The sequence below is a fragment of the Chiloscyllium punctatum genome, chromosome 15 (genome assembly GCF_047496795.1).
Source record: "Chiloscyllium punctatum isolate Juve2018m chromosome 15, sChiPun1.3, whole genome shotgun sequence".
Lineage (NCBI taxonomy): Eukaryota > Metazoa > Chordata > Chondrichthyes > Orectolobiformes > Hemiscylliidae > Chiloscyllium > Chiloscyllium punctatum.
Window position 1 is genome coordinate 92209193 of NC_092753.1, and position 22238 is coordinate 92231430.

The window sequence follows — 22238 nt, forward strand, 5'->3', positions numbered from 1 at the left end:
GGAGTGCAGATTCAAAGCTCCTTGAAAGTAGAGTCGCAGGTAGACAGGATAGTAAAGAAGGCGTTTGGTATGATTTCCTTTATTGGTCAGAGTATTGAGTACATGAGTTGGGAGGTCATATTGAAGCTGTACAGGACCTTGGTTAGGCCACTGTCAAAATATTGTGTGCAATTCTGGTCTCCTTCCTATCGGAAAGATGTTGTGAAACTTGCAAGGGTTCAGAAAAGATTTACAAGGATGTTGCCAGGGTTGGAGGATTTGAGCTACAGGGAGAGTTTCAATAGGCTGGGGCTGTTTTCCCTGGAGTGTCAGAGGCTGTCAGAGGTTTATAAAATCATGTGGGGCATAGATAGGGTAAATAGACAAGGTCGTTTCCCTGGGGTGGGGGAGTCCTGCACTAGAGAGCATAGGTTTAGGGTGAGAGGGGAAAGATATAAAAGGGACCTAAGGGGCAACTTTTTCACGCAGCGGGTTGTGTGTGTGGAATGGGCTGCCAGAGGAAGTGGTCGAGGCTAGTGCAATTGCAACATTTAAAAGGCATCTGGATGGGTATATGAGCAGGAAGGTATTGGAGGGATATGGGCCGGGTGCTGGCAGGTGGGACTAGATTGGGTTGGGATATCTGGACAGCGTGGACAGGTTGGACCGAAGGGTCTGTTTCCATGCTGCTTTATGACTCTATAATCACTGAGGGATCGACCTTTTAATAGAGTTCATTCAGAACTCCTCAGGGACTTAAAGAATATTCATACTCTGTGGGAACAGGCCATTTGGCCGAACAGGTCCACACTGAGCCGCTGATGAGTATCCCACCCAGACCCATTTCCCTACCCTACAATTCGCCCAATTAATGCACCTCACCCACACATCCATGAACACAATGGAAAATTTGACATGGCCAATTCACTAACTTGCACATCTTTAGACTGTGGAAGGAAACCAGAGCATCCAAGGGAATTTCAGCATGCAGGTAGACTGGGAGAATCAGGATGATACTGGACCCCAAGGAAGGGAGTTTGTGGAGTGCCTCTGAGATGGATTCTTAGAACAGCTGGTGCTGGAGCCGACCAGGGAGAAGGCAATTCTGGATCTGGTGTTATGCAATGAACGAATTTGATCAGGGACCTCGAAGTGAAGGAGCCAGTGTAACTGGACTTTCAGAAAGGAGGTAAAAACAATGACTGCAGATGCTGGAAACCAGATTCTGGATTAGTGGTGCTGGAAGAGCACAGCAGTTCAGGCAGCATCCAAGTAGCTTCGAAATCGACATTTCGGGCAAAAGCCCTTCATCAGGAATAAAGGCAGTGAGCCTGAAGCATGGAGAGATAAGCTAGAGGAGAGTGGGGGTGGGGAGAAAGTAGCATAGAGTACAATGGGTGAGTGGGGGAGGGGATGAAGGTGATAGGTCAGGGAGGAGAGGGTGGAGTGGATAGGTGGAAAAGGAGATAGGCAGGTAGGACAAGTCCGGACAAGTTATGGGGACAGTGCTGAGCTGGAAGTTTAGAACTAGGGTGAGGTGGAGGAAGGGGAAATGAGGAAACTGTTGAAGTCCACATTGATGCCCTGGGGTTGAAGTGTTCCAAGGCGGAAGATGAGGCGTTCTTCCTCCAGGCGTCTGGTGGTGAGGGAGCGGCAATGAAGGAGGCCCAGGATCTCAATGTCCTTGGCAGAGTGGAAGGGGAAGTTGAAATGTTGGGACACGGGACGGTGTGGTTGATTGGTGCGGGTGTCCCGGAGATGTTCCCTAAAGCGGTCTGCTAGGAGTCGCCCAGTCTCCCCAATGTAGAGGAGACCGCATCGGGAGCAATGGATACAATAAATGATATTAATGGATGTGCAAGTAAAACTTTATTGGATGTGGAAGGCTCCTTTAGGGCCTTGGATGGAGGTGAGGGCGCAGGTTTTACAGTTCCTGAGGTGGCAGGGGAAAGTGCCAGGATTGGAGGGTGGGTTGTTTGGGGGCGTGGACCTGACCAGGTAGTCATGGAGGGAACAGTCTTTGCGGAAGGTGGAAAGGGGTGAGGAGGGAAATATATCCCTGGTGGTGGGGTCTTTTTGGAGGTGGCGGAAATGTCGGCGGATGTTTTGGTTTATGCGAAGGTTGGTAGGGTGGAAGGTGAGCACCAGGGGCGTTCTGTCCTTGTTACGGTTGGAGGGGTGGGGTCTGAGAGTGGAGGTGCTGGATGTAGACGAGATGCGTTGGAGGGCAATTTTTAACCACGTGGGAAGGGAAATTGCGGTCTCTAAAGAAGGAGGCCATCTGGTGTGTCCTGTGGTGGAACTGGTCCTCCTGGGAGCAGATCTGGCGGAGGTGGAGGAATTGGGAATACGGGATGGCATTTTTGCAAGTGGTAAGCTGGGAAGAGGTGTAATCCAGGTAGCTGTGGGAGTCGGTGGGTTTGTAAAAAATGTCAGTGTCAAGTCGGTCGTCATTAGTGGAGATGAAGAGATCCAGGAAGGGGAGGGAGGTGTCAGAGATGGTCCAGGTAAATTTAAGGTCAGGGTGGAATGTGTTGGTGAAGTTGATGAATTGCTCAACCTCCTCGCGGGAGCACGAGGTGGTGCCAATGCAGTCATCAATGTAGCGGAGGAAGAGGTGGGGAGTGGTGCCGATGTAATTACGGAAGATCAACTGCTCTATGTAGCCAACAAAGAGACAGGAATAGCTGGGGCCCATATGTGTGCCCATGGCTACCCCTTTGGTCTGGAGGAAGTGGGAGGATTCAAAGGAGAAATTGTTAAGGGTGAGGACCAGTTCGGCCAAACGAATGAGAGTGTCGGTGGAAGGGTACTGTTGGGGACGTCTGGAGAGGAAAAAACGGAGGGCTTGGAGGCCCTGGTCATGGCGAATGGAGGTGTAGAGGGATTGGATATCCATGGTGAAGATGAGGCATTGGGGGCCAGGGAAACGGAAGTCTTGGAGGAGGTGGAGGGCGTGGGTGGTGTCTCGAACGTATGTGGGGAGTTCCTGGACGAGGGGGGATAGGACAGTGTCGAGGTAGGTAGAGATGAGTTCAGTGGGGCAGGAGCATGCTGAGACAATGGGTCGGCCAGGGTGGTCAGGCTTGTGGATCTTGGGAAGGAGGTAGAACCGGGCAGTGCTGGGTTCCCAGACTATGAGGTTGGAAGCTGTGGGTGGGAAATCTCCTGAGGTGATGAGGTTCTGTATGATCTGGCAGATGATGGTTTGGTGATGGGGGGTGGGGTCATGGTCGAGGGGGCAGTAGGAAGAGGTGTCCTCGAGTTGACGTTTGGCTTCAGCGGTGTAGAAGTCAGTGCGCCAGACTACCACTGCGCCTCCTTTATCCGCTGGCTTGATGGTGAGGTTGGGATTGGAGCAGAGGGATTGGAGGGCTGTGTGTTGTGAGGGTGAGAGGTTGGAGTGGGGGAGGGAGGTAGACAGGTTGAGACGGTTAAAGTCCCAGCGGCAGTTGGAAATGACGAGGTCGAGGACAGGTAATAGGCCAGCGCGGGGTGTCCAGGTGGATGCAGTGTGTTGGAGGTGGGCGAAGGGGTCCTCGGAAGGTGGGCGGGAGTCCTGATTGTGAAAGTAAGCTCGGAGGCGGAGGCGATGGAAGAAATGTTCGATGTCACGGCGTGTATTAAATTCATTGATGCGTGGACGGAGGGGGATGAAGGTGAGTCCTTTGCAGAGGACTGATCGTTCATCCTCAGTGAGGGGGAGGTCTGGGGGGATGGTAAAAACTCGGCAGGGCTGGGAGCTGGGATCTGGTGTGGGTGTAGAGCTGGGAGTGGGGGCGGAACCTGTAACTGGAGTGGGTGTGATGGTGGAGGGAATGGGGGTGGAGTCATGAGCAGGGGTAGTGTTCCCCTCGGGTTTCTGGGGGATGGGGGATAGTGACAGTGGGGGGCATGCCAGCAGAATGCAGGTGAGTGGCGCTGGTGGGGGCGGAAGTGGTGGTGACCATAGCAGTAGGGGTGGCGGAAGTCACTGAGCATGTGGCATCAGCGATGATGTGAAGGGCAGAAGTGATGTCAGGTGTGATGCATGAGGAATTGTGAGGGGTGGAAGTGGTTGTGGGTGTGGCCATGATGGGGGCAGAAGTGACATCATCAATCAGCGTGGGGGTGGCAACTCCATCAGCCGCATGGCTAATGGTGGAATAGGTTCCGAGGACAGGGGAATCTTCTGGAATGTTTGAGGAGCACTGGTTATGGAGGTGGGTGGATAAAAGTTTGTTGTACTTACAGTTTTTGATATTTGAGATGGAGTTGAAATACTGTTTGTTGAGAGTATGAATTCTCCTGAGGATGTAGTCCAAAGTGGGTCCTTTGCACTCTGACAGAGTGTGGCCCTCAGCTGAGGCAGGGCTGACTGGAGAGAGGTTAGGTGCCGGCGCATTGCTGCAAGCGTGGAGCGGAGGATCTTGAAGGAGAACTGTTGCTGGTGTTTTTGAATCTGGAGTCTGTATGATTTGTCCTTTTCGGGTCCGAACTCTGCTGGTTTAAAGGTGGTCCGGAGTCCGTATGGGATGAGTTGGTTATGGAGGCAGGCACTGAGGAAGTGAATGTGGCTGTGGTAGCGAGTTTGTTTCACGACATGGTTGAAGAGCTTCAGCGCAGAGGAAATGACCTGGGAGTTGCAGTGGGAGAGGGACTCCCTGAGATTTTTGTAGAGAGAGGAGGAAAACTTCTTCAAGGCAGGCATCCTTGCAAGAGGATTTGCAGTAGGGTTAAAATCAACGAGGTAAAAACAATGACTGCAGATGCTGGAAACCAGATTCTGGATTAGTGGTGCTGGAAGAGCACAGCAGTTCAGGCAGCATCCAAGTAGCTTCGAAATCGACGTTTCGGGCAAAAGCCCTTCATCAGGAATAAAGGCAGTGAGCCTGAAACGTGGAGAGATAAGCTAGAGGAGGGTGGGGGTGGGGCGAGAGTAGCATAGAGTACAATGGGTGAGTGGGGGAGAGGATGAAGGTGATAGGTCAGGGAGGAGAGGGTGGAGTGGATAGGTGGAAAAGGAGATAGGCAGGTAGGACAAGTCCGGACAAGTCATGGGGACAGTTACTGAGCTGGAAGTTTAGAACTAGGGTGAGGTGGAGGAAGGGGAAATGAGGAAACTGTTGAAGTCCACATTGATGCCCTGGGTTGAAGTGTTCCGAGGCGGAAGATGAGGCGTTCTTCCTCCAGGCGTCTGGTGGTGAGGGAGCGGCGATGAAGGAGGCCCAGGACCTCCATGTCCTTGGCAGAGTGGGAGGGGAAGTTGAAATGTTGGGACACGGGGCGGTGTGGTTGATTGGTGCGGGTGTCCCGGAGATGTTCCCTAAAGTGGTCTGCTAGGAGGCGCCCAGTCTCCCCAATGTAGAGGAGACCGCATCGGGAGCAACGGATACAATAAATGATATTAGTGGATGTGCAAGTAAAACTTTGATGGATGTGGACTTTCAGAAAGCCTTTGATAAAGTCCCACATAGGAGGTTAGTGAGCAAACTTAGGGTGCATGGTATTGGGGGCAAAATACTGACTTTGATTGAAAATTGGTTGGCTGACAGGAAACAAAGAGTAGTGATAAACGGCTCCCTTTTGGAATGGCAGGCAGTGACCAGTGGGGTCAGTGCTGGGACCGCAACTTTTTACAATATACATTAATGATATAGGTGATGGTATTAAAAGTAACATTAGCAAATTTGATGATGATACAAAGCTGGGTGGCAGGGTGAAATGTGAGGAGTATGTTCGGAGAATACAGGGTGACCTGGACAGGTTATGTGAGTGGACAGATGCATGACAGATGCAGTTTAATGTGGATAAATGTGTGGTTATCCACTTTGGTGGCAAGAACAGGAAGGCAGATTATACCTAAATGGAGTCAAATTAAGTAAAGGGGCAGTACAACGAGATCTAGGTGTTCTTGTACATCAGTCAATGAAAGCAAGCATGCAGGTACAGCAGGTAGTGAAGAAGGCGAATAGCATGCTGGCCTTCATAACAAGAGGAATTGAGTATAGAAGCAAAGAGGTTCTTCAGCAGCTGTACAGGGCCCTGGTGAGACCGCATCTGGAATATTGTGTGCAGTTTTGGTCTCCAAATTTGAGGAAAGACATTCTGGCTATTGAGGGAGTGCAACGTAAGTTCATGAGGTCAATTCCTGGAATGGCGGGACTATCTTACATTGAAAGATTGGAGCGACTAGGCTTGTATACCCTTGAGTTTAGAAGGCTGAGAGGGGATCTGATTGAGATATATAAGATTATTAAAGGATTGGACACTCTGGAGGCAGGAAGCATGGTTCCGCTGATGGGTGAGTCCCAAACCACAGGACACAGTTTAAAAATAAGGGGTAGGCCATTTAGAACAGAGTTGAGGAGAAACGTCTTCACCCAGAGAGTGGTGAGTGTGTGGAACACTCTGCCCCAGAAGGCGATGGAGGCCAAGTCTCTGGATATTTTCAAGAAAGAATTGGATAGAGCTCTTTAGGAGAGTGGATTTAAGGGTTATGGGGATAAGGCAAGAACAGGATACTGATTGAGGATGATCAGCCATGCTCATAATGAATGGTAGTGCTGGCTCGAAGGGCAGAATGGCCTACTCCTGCACCTATTGTCTATCTGGAGGCAACCCACATAGACACAGGGAGTATGTGCGAACTCCACACCGAGGCTGGAATTGAACCGAGGTCCCTGGTGCTATGAGGTAGCAGCATTAACCACTGAGCCACTGTGCTGCCCCACAAAATGTGAACAGTCCCTCTTGGACTGCAGAATGATTTGGCAATGAATGTCAAGAGACAGAGAAGAGACATTTTTTTATGTTGCAGGGAATATGAATTTTATATATATTTTTAATGTCATTTATTTTTAGTTTGGATGTTTGAATTTTGAATTAGTGACATATGGGTTTTTCTGTACAATTGTAATTGAAGGGTTTAATGATTAATTTAAGTTATGGTAATTTCTTTTAAAAAACTTCATAGAGAGGAAGCTTTCAGAGACTTTTTTTAGAACATAGAACATAGAAAAGTATAGCACAGAACAGGCTCTTCAGCCCATGATGTTCTGCCGAGGATTAATCCTAATCTAAAATAAAGTAACCTAACCTACGCACCCCTCAATTCACTGCTATCCATGTGCATGTCCAGCAATCGCTTAAGTGTCCCCAATGATTCTGTTTCCGCTACCATCACTGGCAATGCATTCCATGCATTCACAACTCTCTGCATAAAGAACCTACCTCTGACGTCTCCTCTATACCTTCCTCCTAACACCTTAAAACTATGACCCCTTGTGGCAGTCAGTCCTGCCCTGGGGAAAAGTCTCTGGCTATCGACTCTACTCATGCCTCTCATTACCTTGTATAACTCAATCAGTCCACCTCTCTTCCTCCTTCTCTCCAGAGAGAAAAGTCTGAGCTCAGTCAACATCTCTTCATAAGACAAGCCTTCTAGTCCAGGTGGCATGGTGGCACAGTGGTTAGCACTGCTGCCTCACAAGCGCCAGGGTTCCAAGCCTCAAGCCACTGTCTGTGTGGAGTTTGCATGTTCTCACTGTGTCTGTGTGGGTATCCTCTGGGTGCTCTGGGTTTTCTCTCACAGTCACAAAGATGTGAAGGTCAGGTGAACTGGCTATGCTAAATCGCCCATAGTGCGAGGTGCATTAGTCAGAGGGAAATGGGTCTGGGTGAGTTACTCATGGGAGGGTCGGTGTGGACTTGTTGGGCCGAAGGGCCTGTTTCCACACTGTAGGGAACCTAAAGCATCCTCGTAAGCCTTCTCTGCACGCTCTCCAAAGTGTTTGCATCTTTCCTATAATAGGATGACTAGAACTGGACACAATATTCCAAGTGTGGTCTCACCAGGATCTTGTAGAACTGTAGATAAACCTCATGCTCTTTGGTGTACATTTGGAGAATTTACAAAAAGTGGGGGTAGTTTTTTCACTCAGAGAGTCGCATAGTGTGGAACGGCCTGCCTGCAACTGTAGTAAACTCACTGATGTTAAGGGCATTTAAATGGTCATTGGATATACATATGGATAATAATGGAATGGTGTAAGTTAGATGGGCATCCGATTATTTTCACAGGTCGGCGCAACATTGAGGGCCGAAGGGCCTGTGCTGCGCTTTAACATCCTGTGTTCTATGTCCTATGGTAAGTAAGCGATGCTGCATCAGAGTTTATGTTAGAAACTTGCAGACCTGTTTTATTTTAAGATTCAGGAAAACATCCACAGCTTGAAAAATGAGTTGTCTTTTATTTCAGGTTCAGTTTTGGGGCAGTTCTGCAGAAATGGATTGACGGTGAATGCAAAAAAAAGTCTTCCTGAGAGAGGAAGAAAGTTGTTAAAAAAAGATTACCTCAGTGTAAGGAGTTTGGCAAAAAAAAACAGAGAAGTGTTTGAAAATTAGATTATTTGAGGCTGAGAATGTTTAAACTCAGGTGTGTGAAAACTCCAGGAATAGGCTGTCAGATTTACTTGATTGAGAATTGATGTCACAGTTATATTAAGCCGAAAGAGGTCTTTGTCAGGAGACTGGGTTCAGGTCCCACCTGCTCCAGAGGTGTGTAATTACATCTCTAAGCAGATTGATTAGAAAATATACTAAATCTAGAGAGGATAGAAGAGGTACTCTCTCTCTGATATTAATGCTGTTAATGAGTGCTTTTGGAATCTGTGAAGGAATTTTTTGAGGAAGTAAAGGGATTATATTTTACTGCATGTTTCAAAATCTCTAAACTCATATTACATGTAAATAATTTGGTTTTATTCCATTTTAACTTCAGCTCTTCTGTGAAATAAAGTTCTGCATTATTGTTAAAATCAAATCTGCAGAATTGCACTGTGATATTTCAGTGTGACACTATCTTGATAATTTGAAACCAAACTAACAATCAAGCTAGATTTAAGTCTGGGAATTAACTTGACTAATAATAACAGTTTCATCATTACTCACACTCAACAAAAGTGAGAAATATCTCATCACACCCCCTTGACTTTGATCAACAGAATTTGTTTATAACTCCTATATTTTCTCACCTTTAATACTGTATCAATCCTCCTGTCCTGTGTGTTTCTTTGGGGTTTTCAAGGGGATATATCAAGTCATATCATAGTTAATTCAGAGAAATAGAATTCCTGCAGCGCTGAAAGAGGCTACTCTGCCATCAAGTCTGTTCTGCATCGACCCTCTGAAAAGCATCCCACCCAAACCCAATCCCCACCCTGTCCCCCAATCCCACATTTGCCATGGTTAATCCATCTTCCCTGCACATCCCTGGATACCATGGGGAAATTTACCATGGCCAATCCACCAAATCTGCACATAGAGTCATGGAGTCATAAAGCACAGAGACAGAGCCTTCGGTCCAACAAGTCCATGCCAAACGTAATCCCAAACTAAACTAACCCCACCTGCCTGCTCCTGGCCCATATCCCCACACCCCTTCCTATTCAGGTGCTTATCCAAATGTGCTTTAAATGTTGTAACTGTTCCCACATCCACTACTTCCTCAGGAAGGTCATTCCACATGCGGACCACCCCCTGTGTAAAAAAAAAGTCCCTCATAACCTTTTTTAAATCTTTTTCCTTTCACCTTAAAATGTGTCCCCCTGGTCTTGAAATCCCCTATCTTGAGGAAAAGATACATACTATTAACTCTATCTATACCCCCTCATGATTTTATAAACTTCTATCAGGTCCCCTCTCAACCTCCTACACTCCAGTGAAAATGTCCCAATCTTTCTTTTTAACTCAAACCTTCCATACCCGGCAACAACCTGGTTAATTACTTCTGAACCCTTTCCAGTTTAATAACATCCTTTCTATAACTGGGTGACCGGAACTGGACACTGTACTCAAAAAAAGCCTCAACATGACGTCCCAACTCATATATTCAAATGCCTGAGCAATGAATGCAAGTACGCTAAGTGCCTTCTTAACCACCCTTTCTACCTGTGATGCAAAATTCTAACAGTTATATACCTGAACCCGTAGTTTCTCTGTCAGACAACACTACCCAGGACACTACTATTAGTTGTAGAAGCCCTGCCTTTGTTTGTTTTACCAAAATGCAATAGGCCGCATTGATCCAAATTAAACTACATCTGCCTCTCCTCAACCCATTGACTAAATTGATCAAAATTTGTTGTGGTTGTGTTCGCCGAGCTGGGAATTTGTGTTGCAGACGTTTCGTCCCCTGTCTAGGTGACATCCTCAGTGCTTGGGAGCCTCCTGTGAAGCGCTTCTGCGATGTTTCCTCCGGCATTTATAATGGTTTGTCTCTGCCGCTTCCGGTTGTCAGTTCCAGTTGTCCGCTGCAGTGGCCGGTATATTGGGTCCGGGTCGATGTGCTTATTGATTCAATCTGTGGATGAGTGTCATGCCTCTAGGAATTCCCTGGCTGTTCTCTGTTTAGCTTGTCCTATAATAGTAGTGTTGTCCCAATCGAATTCATGTTGCTTGTCATGTGCGTGTGTGCCTACTAAAGATAGCTGGTCGTGTCGTTTCGTGGCTAGTTGGTGTTCATGGATGCGGATCGTTAGCTGTCTTCCTGTTTGTCCTGTGTAGTGTTTTGTGCAGTCCTTGCATGGGATTTTGTATACTACATTGGTTTTGCTCATGCTGGGTATTGGGTCCTTCGTTCTGGTGAGTTGTTGTCTGAGAGTGGCTGTTGGTTTGTGTGCTGTTATGAATCCTAGTGGTCGCAGTAGTCTGGCTGTCAGTTCGGAAATGCTCTTGATGTATGGTAGTGTGGCTAGTCCTTTGGGTTGCAGCATGTCCTCGTTCCCACTCAGACCAATAGTATCACTACCAGGGACACCATCACACAAACTGGCCAAAGAACTACAGCAGAAACTGAAACACCTGATCAGCGGATCCAGACAATCTATACAATCGACACAGGAATTCTTGGACATCATCAGAAATATACACATAGACAAGGAAGAAACTATGGTCTCATTCGATGTAACGGCACTGTTCACCTCTATCGACAAAACACTAGCCAGAGAAACAATAGCCAACCTGCTGGGCATACAGAACAGACAACAGGACGGTGAACCTATCAACAAAGACGGCATACTGAAACTACTGGACCTGTGCCTCACAACACACTTCACATTCAACAACCAGATATACGAACAAATCAATGGAACACCCATGGGCTCACCCATCTCTGGACTCATAGCAGAAGTGGTAATGCAAAGATTAGAACAAACAGTCTTACTGCAAATTCAACCCAAACTCTGGGTCAGATACGTGGATGACACCTTTGTAATCATTAAAAACACAGAAATAGAGAACACACACCGGATCATCAACGCCACACTCACAGGAATCCGATTCACGAGAGAGGAAGAAAAAGACAACCAACTCCCATTCCTAGACGTGATGGTACAGAGAACACCGAACAGAGAATTCACCACAAAGGTTTACAGGAAAGCCACACACACAGACCAAGTCCTAAACTACGAAAGCAACCACCCCAACACGCACAAAAGAAGTTGCATCAAGACACTGTTCAAAAGGGCTACAACACACTGCAGCACACAAAACTGCAAAAAGAGGAAGAAGAACACCTATACAATATATTCGCTAAAAACAGATACCTCCGCAATTTCATCAACAGATGCCTAAGGGAAAGACAACGGAACGAGGACATGCCGCATCCCAAAGGACTAGCCACACTACCATACATCAAGAGCATTTCCGAACTGACAGCCAGACTACTGCGACCACTAGGATTCATAACAGCACACAAACCAACAGCCACTCTCAGACAACAACTCACCAGAACAAAGGACCCGATACCCAGCATGAGCAAAACTAATGTAGTGTACAAAATCCCATACAAGGACTGCACAAAACACTACATAGACAAACAGGAAGACAGCTAACGATCTGCATCCATGAACACCAACTAGCCACGAAACGACATGACCAGCTATCTTTAGTAGCCACACACGCACATGACAAGCAACATGAGTTCGATTGGGACAACACTACTATTATAGGACAAGCCAAATAGAGAACAGCCAGGGAATTCCTAGAGGCATGGCACTCATCCACAGATTGAATCAATGAGCACATCGACCCGGACCCAATATACTGGCCACTGCAATGGACAGCTGGAACTGACAACCGGAAGCAGCAGAGACAAACCATTATAAATGCCGGAGGAAACATCGCAGAAGCGCTTCACAGGAGGCTCCCAAGCACTGAGGATGTCACCTAGACAGGGGACGAAACGTCTGCAACACAAATTCCCAGCTCGGCGAACACAACCACAACAACGAGCACCCGAGCTACATATTTTCTCACAAACTTTGATCAAAATTTCTTTGGTATCTTAGATATCCTTCTTCACTGTCCACAATACCACCAACTGTGGTGTCATCCACAAACTTACTAACCATGCCTCCCATATTCTCATCTAAATCACTTATATAAACAACAAACAAAAGTGAACCCAGTACTGATTATAAGCTAATTTTTCTGAACTGAGTTATGAGGGAAGTTTAGAAGAAAATTCTACTTATTTAGACTAAGCATTTCATTTCTTCTGTTTTTGATCAATAATGCCTCAATAACTTTGAGCCAGTTCAGTGTAAACTCATAATTTTTAACTTGTATTTCACAGTCAGCAGATTAACATGTGGCATTAGAACTTGTGTTTCAAATTATGACCCATAACCAGAATGGACTGAGAAAGGAGTTAATGTGTCTAGTGAGTAGACAGGCAACTCTCGTTGGAGGTCACAATCTGATCAGCCATGGTCCTATCAAATGACAGAGCAGGTTTGAGGAGCTGGATTACCTACTCATGCTCCTGCTGGAACCATTAGGTGTTTATATGTTCCAAATTCTTCATGAAGCCCTGTGCTAAGGTGTGGCCAGAAATCGTTCATGCTTCTTGGCAGTGACAATGTTCTGTAGGTGGTCTGCCAATGCACTACAGATCTCCTCGTGGATTTCTCCCATATGCCTTTCTCATTTGACCCTTTTGAATCAAAAACATGACTGAGATGAGGAGAAATGTCTTCACCCAGAGAGTGGTAGGCCACTGGAATCCTCTGCAACAGAAATTGGTTGAGGGCAAAACATTGGATGTTTTTGAGAAGAAGTTAGATTTAGTTCTTAGGGCTAAAAGGTCAAAGGGTATAGGGAGAAAGCAGGAAGAAGGGACTGAGTTGGCTGGTCAGCCATGGTCATGTTGAATGTCGGAGCAGACTTCGAGAGTTGAATGGCACATTCCTGGTTGATCTTCTAATTTTCCATATTTTCTATCATTTTATATTAGAGAGTTAAGGTAATCTTTGTGTAAAGTATCAAACTCTTAAGCATTTTGCATCTGGGATTGTCCGGTGGGACACCACTTTGAGATGTGCAAATGAAGCGAAAGGAATTTTTACATGTGCTACTGTAATGGTTCAGGCAGTTAGAGAAAGGCACTTGTAGAGTTCTCACATAATGGGTTATAAATCCATTGAGATTTCTGCTGGCTACAAGTCACGATTTGAGACTCAATTTCTAATGTGACACGCTAGTCTGCAAGCAAGCATATTGGCAATTAAGTGCCAGTTAAATGCAATGAGATTGCATTGAAATAGTTCAAGGTATTGAAGCGTTAACACCAATTTTGCACAAAATTAGAACTGGGACTTCAACCCAAATGAAATTTGTTAATCTACCTGAGCACAATTTCGTCGTGAAATTTGAAATCCTAAACGTTCATCTCCATTCAATGAAACAGACCATTACAGCTGAATTGAAAAAAAGATTAAAGTATGATCAGTGTCCATGTAATTTGCTTGTAACACTCATTAATTATTTTTGTGCCAAGAGTGTTTTCCAGTGGATTTCACGTTATAATAACATGCTGCAAGTGACATTTATCTATTCTTCACCTCATTAGACTTTCCAACAAATTTTATATTTTAAAGGACTTTGCAACTAATGAGCAGCCTTCCATTTTAGCAGATCAGTCTTCTGATTATAATCAAATGAAAATTAAATATCTTAAACTTAAGTGTAAGCCATGGGTATAATTACACATTGAGGAATACAAATCTGGTGATGTCATCATCTCATATAAATTATTAAAGATGGCTTTAACAGTAACTTTTAAAAATAATTTCAGAAATTGCTCAGCTCTGAATGTGTGAACTAATTGAGAACTTGTTGCATTCTTAATCTGTTCTTGATGTGTTGGATGTGGCTACCATAGTTGACAAACTACATTAAGATATTTGGTTGCATCGGTTCTGACTCAACATTAGTACACATCTTCCCTTTGTGATCATGTATCCTTAACTCCACTTGGAGAACCAAACTCAAGATCACTATCAACCTAAGATCACAGAGTTATAGAGATGTACAGCATGGAAACAGAACCTTCGGTCTGAATAGATATATCAATCTAATCTAGTCCCACCTGCCAGCACTTGGCCTATATCCATTTAAACCCTTCCTATTCATATACCCATCCAAATGCCTTTTAAATGTTGCAACTTTACCAGCCTCCACCACTTCCTCTGGCAGCTCATTCCATATGCGCACCACCCTCTGTATGACGAAGTTGCCACTTAGGTCCTTTTAAATTTTTACCCTCTCACCTGAAACCAATGCCCTCTAGTTCTGGCCTCCCCCACCCCAGGGAAAATACTTTGTCTATTTATCCTATTCATGTCCTTCATGATTTTATAAATTTCTCCAAGGTCAGCCCTCAGCCTTCGACACTCCAGGGAAAACAGCCCCAGCCTGTTCAGTCTCTCCCTATAGCTCAAATCCTCCAACCCTGGCAACATCCTTGTCATTTTTTCTGAACCCTTTCAAATTTCACAACATCTTTCCAATAGGAAGGAGACCAGAATTGCACTCAATATTCCAAAAGTGGCCTAACCAATGTCCTGTACAACTGCAAAATGACCTCCCAACTCTGGTACTCAATGATCTAACCAATAAAAGAAAGCATACCAAATGCCTTCTTCACTATCCTATCTACCTGTGACTCTACTTTCAAGGAGCTATGTGCCTGCATTCCAACATCTCTTTGTTCAGCAACACCCCCTGGGACCTGGCCATTAAGTGTATCAGTCCTGCTAAGATTTGCTTTCCCAAAATGCAGCACCTCGCATTTATCTAATTTAAACTCCATCCGCCACTTCTCAGCCCATTGGCCCATCTGGTCAAGATTCTGTTGTAATCCGAGGTAACCTTCTTTGCTGTCCACTACATGTCCAAATTTGGTGTCATCTGAAAACTTACTAATTATACCTCCTCTGTTTATATCCAAATCATTTATGTAAATGACGAAAAGCAGTGGACCCAGTACAAATCCTTGTGGCACTCCACTGGTCACAGGCCTCCAGTGTGAAAAATAAACGTCTGCCACCAACCTCTGTCTTCTACCTTTGAGACAGTTTTGTATCCAAATGGCTGGTTCATCTTTCCTGAACCATTGAGCTGCCTCTGAACTCAGATTGACATCCACAGCTCAATCTCCTGCTCATGTTAAGATCTGCTATGGGGTTGCCATTATTCCTTGCACAGTCAGGTGTGCCCGTATTTAACAAAGTGGATTAAGACCAGGTAGGCAAGAGAGTGAGGGGTGGTCAAGAAGCAATCTAGAAGGTGCAGGCCGATAGTCTGCACCTCAGGCGACTAACTGTGTGGAGTTTGCACATCCTCCCCGTGTCTGTGTGAGTTTCCTCCGGGTGCTCCGGTTTCCTCCCACAGTCCAAAGATGTGCAGGTCAGGTGAATTGGCCATGTTAAATTACCCGTAGTGTTAGGTAAGGGGTAAACATAAGGGTATGGGTGGGTTGCGCTTCGGTGGGGCGGTGTGGACTTGTTAGGCCGAAGGGCCTGTTTCCACACTGTAATTAATCTAATCTAATCTAACCTTATCTAATCTAGTCCTCTGTGTCTATCTCACTAAGTAACCAGGTTTCTATTTGGACACTGGTAAAGACGTTGCTTCACCAGAGAAACGTAAGGAAAGTTTCAGTCATCACAATTAACTCACTTTCCCAGATAAGGTTGCAAGGGCATGGGAGCAGGGGAACTGGCATGTGGGTGAGGCAGGTGGACAGGAGGGCTAGTAGAGTGTTGGCCCTTATTTCGGGGGCTTTGCAATTTAGGAGTGGGAAAGTCTGACTGCAACTGTACAAGGTGCATGGTTCCTTGAAAGCGGTGTCACCAGGTAGACAGGATGGTGAAGAAGGCATTTGGCACACTTACCTTCATCTGTCAGAGCACTGAGTACTGCAGTAGGGCATTATGTTACAGCTATACAAGGCATTCGTAAGGCCACATTTGGAGCACTGCACACAATTCTGATTGTTCTGCTGGAGGAAAGAAGTTATTAAACTGGATAGGGTGTAAAAAAGATTTACAAGGATCTTATGGAGACTGGAGAGTTTGGGTTATGAGGTGAGGCTGGATAGGCTGAGACTTTTTGCCCTGAAGCATGTAAGACTGAGGCATGACCTCATAGAGGGTTATATAATTATGAGAGTCTTCGATAAGATGAATTGCAAAGGTCGTTTTCCCAGGGTTGATGAGTCCAAAACTAGAGGTCATGGGTTTAAGGTGAAAGTGGAACAATTTAAGAGGGACCTAGGTGGCAACTTCTTCACACAGAGAGTGGTGTATATGTGGAGTGATCTGGTAGAGATGGTTACAATTGCAACTTTTAAAAGACATTTGAACAGGTATGTGGACATGAAAGGTTTAGAAGGATATGGGTGAAATGGGAAATGGGACTAGCTCAGTTCAGGAAACCGGGTCAGTATGAACGAGTTGGGTCAAAGGGCCTGTTTCCCTGCTATATGACTCTGTCGCTATGAGTCTAAGAATGGAAAGGCCAAAGCAGTTGGTCATTCCAATTCTCTCCCTAATGACATTGTGCGTTTACCTACAATACATGGGTAGCAAGAAGACAACTCACCATCATCTTCTCAAGGGCAGCGAGGGATGGGCAATAAATAGAGGCCAACCAGTGATACTCACATTGCACAAGAGAATAAAGAAACGCCAGTGGAACAAATAGACATTGCTGTGGTTATAGAAGTGGCTCCATGATGGTATGCTACCTGCTTGGTGCCAGGGTCAAGTTTCTCATAGAGTGATTGCTGGACATTCTTTTGTGGTGGGTGAAGAGCCATAGGTCATGTTTCACATGATGCCAATTACATAGACAGAAAAAGGGATGGGGGGGCCAGAAATTAGAATTTAGGGAGCTTGGCCAGAGACTGAAAAGCAGAATCTGTAAGTCAGTAATATCAGAATTGATCTCAGTACCATCTTCCAGTGAATATACAAATGAGAAGATTGAGCAAACAGTAACATGGTTGGAGGTCTTCAGACTTTTGGGGTTTTGGGACTGGGTCTCAGGCAGATGGATTATAGCTTGGGAGGGCTAGGGCTAAAATCCTTGTGAGGAGACTTGCTAATACTGTAAGGAAAAGTTTAAAATAGCATGTCAGCAGGATAGCACCAAGAGAGGGAAACCAGAAAGATTTCTGAAAACTATTTAAAAAGCTGTGAAGTAGAACAGCTGGAATTAAAATTGGAAAGCAACAATAAACAAACAATAGAATCAAGTAGGGTCAAATTACAGAATAGTGTTAAATGGAAAGAGATGTAGAAAGATAATGATTTAATTGCCATTACAGATATATGGCTATTGGGTCATCAAATGAATATGGAAGGCATTTGACATTTGAGAGGGATGGAAATATAAGAACGGAGGTGGGGTACTGTTGATAATTATAGAAGTGATTGAGTGAGAAGGGAATTCTTCTTGGAAAGCTAGGGTATAAAATCTGTTTGGGTAGAACTAAGAAGCAACAAGCAGCAGCAAGTAATGGTAAGGTGGTTTATAAGCTGCTAAAAGCTGATGTAAATTACCCGGGTTCAATTCCTGCCTTGGGCAACTGTCTGTATGGAGTTTGCACGTTCTTCCCTTGTCTGCGTGGGTTTCCTCCAGGTGCTTCGGTTTCTTCCCACAGTCCAAAGATGTGCAGGTTAGGTGAATTGGCCATGCTAAATTGCCCGTAGTGTTAGGTGCAGGGCTAAATGTAGGGGAATGTGGCTGGGTGGGTTGCTCTTTAGAGGGTGGACTTATTGGGCCGAAGGGCCTGTTTCCACACTGTAGGCAATCTAATCATAAATCAGAAGAATGGTGATGCATATAGCAGGTTGAATGCAATAATTATGAATAATTTCAATAAAGATATAGCTCAGGGTAAATCAGCGTCTGCTGTAGAGAAATAATTCCTGCAATGTGTTTGAGATAGTGTCCTGGAGCAAGTTGTTGAGAAAGTAACTAATTTAGACCCAGTATTATGGAAAGTGATGATTAATTAATCTTGCTATAGAAAAAAATTAGGAAATAGTAATCATAATATTATAAAATTTTCCATCATGTTTGAAAAAGAGGTAGTATAATCTGAAAGTAAGGTTTAATTCTAAATGAAGGCATTTATAAAGATATAAGGAATAATTAAGCTGTGGTAGATTGGAAAATAAAACATTAAAGTGTCTGACAGATCGTAGGTATTTAAAGATTTAATGCTTGATTAAAAAAAGACATACTTTCCTTTCAGGCAACAAATACCTAACAGGAAAAGTAAGGTAAGGAAAAGTAAGTACATCAAAGAAAGAAATTTTTAAATATGCCAAAAACAAATGTCAGCCTGATGTTTGGGAACATTTTGGAATTCAGTCAAGGAAGGTAAAGAAATTCACAAGAAAGAGAACAGAATATTAATGTAAAATAACAAGATGCATTAAGAATAGACTAACAGCTTCTATAGGCTTGTAATAAGGAAAAGATGAGCAAAGACAGGTGTGGATCTATTCCAGACAAAAAGACGAGAATTTATATGAGAGAAAGGAGAAAAGACAGAGTCCTCATCTAAATAAGTACTTTGTGCCTATCTTCACGAAAGATGACACAAGAAATATCCTGAAAGTAATTAAGATACAGGACTCCAGTGAGAGTGCGGAATTGAAAGAAATTAATGTGCATAAAGATATATTATAGAAATTAATGGGACTGCAAGTTGACAATCCCCAGGAACTGTTGACCTTCGCCCTCAAGTGTCGAAAGTGATAGCGAATGGATTTGAGATCATCTTTCAAAATTCAATTTATCTGTAGCGTCATCTGCAGATTGCAAGGCTGCAAATGTAACCTCATCTTTTTAAACAAAAAGAAGGCTCGAAAAATTATGGAATTACAGACATTAGTCTTTTGGCAATTGTAGGGAAAATGCTATCGCACTATAATGGATGTGATTATTGGGTATTTAGAAAAGAATGACAATCATCCTGTTAGATATTTTTGCTTTTACAATCCATTCTTCATATACCTTGTTATTTTCCATTAATATGCCATTCTCCTTCTTTATTCATTTCTTAGTGCTCCTTTACTGAATTCCAAAATGATCCCAAACAGCAGGATGACAATTTGTTTTAGAAAATTGGCAAGTCTCCTTTGACATACTTACTATTTCTTATCTTACCTTTCCTGATTGATATTTATGCTTGAAAGGAAAATATGTTATTTATTTTGGCAATCAAGCTTTACATCTTTAAATACTAGCCATTGCTCACCATCTGTCAAACATTTTATTATTTTATTTTTCCAATCTGCAACGGTTTACTTTACAAATTCCTTAATTCAGATTAATCTACACGTCATGCATTTACAAGGATCATGTTTAACAAACGTGATAGTGCTTTTTGAGGATTCTAACTGCAGAGTTAATAATGAGAAACAAGTAGGTGTGCTTTATTTTGATTTTCAGAAGACCTCTTAAAGTCTTTTTAAAGACAAAATTAAAGTGCATGGGTAAGGAGTAGTATTACAGAATTGAATGAGAATTGGTTAACAGGCAGAATGCAGGCAAGTAGGCAAAACTGGGTCCTTCTACAATTGGCAGGCTGTGACCAATGGGTTACAAGGACCGGTGTCAGGGACCCAGCTGTTCCTAATCTGCTCCAATGAATTCCAACGTGGGGCCAATTGTAACTTTTCCAAATTTGTAGAAATTACAAATCTTGGTGGGAATGTCCACTGCAGGAGGATATAGCCAGGGTTCAAGTGGATTAAGTCAAGCTAACCTATTATGGTCTCAGATGCTGATTACTGGTGAAGTCAAATCCCAGATTGAAAATATGGATTGATTGATCATGTATTGTTTTTGTTTCAATGAGGTAGTCTCTCACTAAGATGAAAACACGCAATAGAACATAGAACATAGAACAATACAGCACAGAACAGGCCCTTCGGCCCACGATGTTGTGCCGAACTTCTATCCTAGATTAAGCACCCATCCATGTACCTATCCAAATGCCGCTTAAAGGTCGCCAATGAATCTGACTCTACCACTCCCACGGGCAGCGCATTCCATGCCCCCACCACTCTCTGGGTGAAGAACCCACCCCTGACATCTCCCCTATACCTTCCACCCTTCACCTTAAATTTATGTCCCCTTGTAACACTCTGTTGTACCCGGGGAAAAAGTTTCTGACTGTTGCAGATTGTTGCAGATTTTGTTTTAGCAATAAAACAAAGGAAATAAAGGTAAAATAGAATAACACATCTATTTACTTTTCACTCAAAATGGAAAGATTTAGAGAGACTGTAACAGTATAATTCAAAGTACCCCTTTATCAATCCCAAAACAGCCCTTATTCAATATGTAAAATTATCTGTTGTACAGTGCTCACACCAGAATCACTTCCTTTAATTCCTCAATTACTTTAAAGTATTTGTAACCCTAACTCCTAGATTGGGAATACTGATAACGTATTCCTGGAGTGATCATTCACTTAAATGTACATAGCTTCAAGTAGCCTCTTCAGGGTTTTATCCCAGTACTTTTGATTCAGAGTTATCACTAACCCCGTACTCTTCGGTAGCTTATTTCACAAGAGCATGACAGATGAAATATGACATGGATAATTCTGTACTCACCAACAGGAGTGGGAGGAATGATGATGCAGAGTATTTCTTAAATGGTGAGAGATTGAAAAGAGTTGATATTCCAAGAGACTTCAGTATCCTTATTCATAAGTCACAGAAAGTTATGATACAGGTGGAGCAAGCAATTCAGAAGCCAGGCGTTATGTCTATATTTATCGCAAGAGGATTTAAGTACATGAGAAAAGAAGTGCTGCTTCAAATGTTCAAAGTACTAATGAGACTATATATGGAGTATTGTGTACTCTTTGAGCCAAGTGGATTCTTAGGCCCAATCATCTTTCCCAGATCAGGGGTGTAGAGGTAAGAGAATACTCGATTCCATGATCTCATACTCTAAAAATAGCCACCTGCATTTCCTATTTTTGTTCTGTGGCACAGACTAGATTGACCTAGGAAGGGGTGAAGAAGCAATCAGTTCCCAAGCTAAGCTGAGTTGAAACCAATCTCAATTTCAACCATCATGTAGAAAAATTAAAATAAAAGAATATCATATTGAGGTCTCGTACCCATATTTTCATCCATATCAATCTACGCCACTTAATGCCCTCTTCCAATCTCCCATGGCCCATCACACTCCCTCTGCCAGCATAGGCCTCTCTACTCATTTCCAAATGCCTCCATATGTCCCATGAGTAGCAAATAGACTGATTAGTGATAGCCAACATGGTTTTGTGCGGGGGAGGTTGTGCCTCACGAACTTGATTGAGTTTTTTTGAGGTGGTGATGAAGATTATTAATGAGGTCGATGCTGTCTACGTGACATACTGGTAAAAAGGCATCAGGAGTGAACTCACAAGATGGATACAGAACTGATTTTGCCATCGGAGATAGAGGGTAGTGGGGGAACAATGCTTTTCAGAATGGAGGGCTGTGACTTGTGGTGTTCCACAGGGGTCAGTGCTGGGATCTCTGCTGTTTGTGGTCAACATGAATGATTCAGAGGAAAACGTGGCTGGTCTACTGAGTAAGTTTGCAGATGGTACAAAGATTGGTGGAATTGCAGATAGTGAGGAGGATTGTCAGAGGAAACTGCATGATGTAGTATTGGAGGCATGGGCAGAAAAATGACAGATGGAGCTTAATCCAGACAAATGTGAGGTGGTGCATTTTGGAAGGTCAAGTACAGGTGGAAATTATACAGTCAATAGCAGAACCCTTAGGATTATCAATATGTAGAGGGATCTGGGTGTGCAGATCCACAGACCACTGAAGGTGGCAGCAAAGGTAGATAATGTAGTTAAAAAAAAAACTTATGCCATGCTTGTCTGCATTGGAAGGGGCATTGAG

General features: G+C 44.0%; 1 protein-coding gene across 2 annotated transcripts in view; it reads left to right on the top strand.

The window, feature by feature from the left end:
- Positions 1 to 22238, top strand: part of LOC140486503 (neural cell adhesion molecule 2-like) — a 1585952-nt gene that overhangs the window by 1143213 nt on the left and 420501 nt on the right. The gene's annotated exons all lie outside the window — the stretch shown is intronic.